This window comes from Capricornis sumatraensis, chromosome 2, assembly GCF_032405125.1.
Source record: "Capricornis sumatraensis isolate serow.1 chromosome 2, serow.2, whole genome shotgun sequence".
NCBI lineage: Eukaryota > Metazoa > Chordata > Mammalia > Artiodactyla > Bovidae > Capricornis > Capricornis sumatraensis.
Genome location: NC_091070.1, coordinates 100,477,501 through 100,478,774, shown reverse-complemented (window position 1 = coordinate 100,478,774; position 1,274 = coordinate 100,477,501).

The window sequence follows — 1,274 nt, the reverse complement described above, 5'->3', positions numbered from 1 at the left end:
TGGCTCTATCGTGGGGAGGGGGTAGAGAGGGAACGTGGCTTGAACAAACCGCAACACCACACCCATAGCCATCGTTAGCAATGTATTCTTTGGCCACTGAAGCTTCTAAACCCAACCATGGGGTTCACATGAGAACAGGCAGGGTTTTGTATGTACTTCAAAACCACTGGGTCTATAAATTCAGGAATGGGTTTGCAAATACATAACATCTGTATGTCTGTGGGTGACGGGAGGATGTTGGTGACAGGGTGAGCTCAGTCACTATACTCCGTGGGTGAGAGAGAGACACGGAGATGGTTGGCTTTTGCAGATATACTGGGCATGTGTGTTCACATGGGCATGGATTATGGTCATGAAAGCGGTTGTGTGGGTAGGTCCCTACTGCTGGCTCAGAGGATCTGACCATGAGAAACCCGCCCTGAACAGGCATCTTGAAACCAGGGGAAATGTGTCCTTGATGCAGAATTTTACCTGCAGGGTTTGCAGGTGGCTTGAAGCTGAGTCCCAGAAGCAGGCTCAGCCCCCAGTCCCCCAGCAACACTCTCCCTCCCTCTGTCCCCAAATCTTCCTGCTTCCCTTTCCTCTCTCCCTCCCTCCTTCTCCCACTCAGCCTTCCCAAACTCTCTCCCTTCACTCCCACTCTCTCCCTTCACTCCCACCCTCTCCCTCCACCCACTGGGCCCCTCCCACCTGCATCTCCCAACCTTCCACCTTCCCACTCCCCTGTCTCCCTCTCCCCCTCCCTCTGCTGCCCCTGGCATAGGGAAGGAGTTCTCCTGTGTGGACTGCTGAAAAAATTGGACCAGAAGACAGAGGAGCCAGACCAAAAGAACCTGTGTGGGGCAGGGGGTTTCTTTATTGGCTCCATGGCATGTCCCCTCTTAGGCACCCTCTTGATCACTGCAATACTTGGGTTCATTGAGGCTTCAGGTGGCATGTCCCTCTTGGGGTGGGGGGGGTGAGGCACAGCTTTCCAAAGATCCAGCTCTCGGGTTTGTCCCCAAAATTGTTGTTAGACATCCTGTCTGTATTCTCTCCTACCCCCACACCAAACCGCCCCCCACCACGAGCTTCATGGCTCTGCATCCCAGGAAAAGAGAACTGAAAGGGGTTCAGGGGAGAAGGTGCCCCTTCCTTCCTCTCCGTCTAAGCCCGAGGGCCTGGGGAGCCTGGCAGCATGTCGAGGAGGGCCTGGTAATCCTCCTCACCGAAGGGTGCTTCCAGGATTTCTTCAACTCCTTCCTCCTCCACAGCGGCTCCTGGGGAAGATGAGG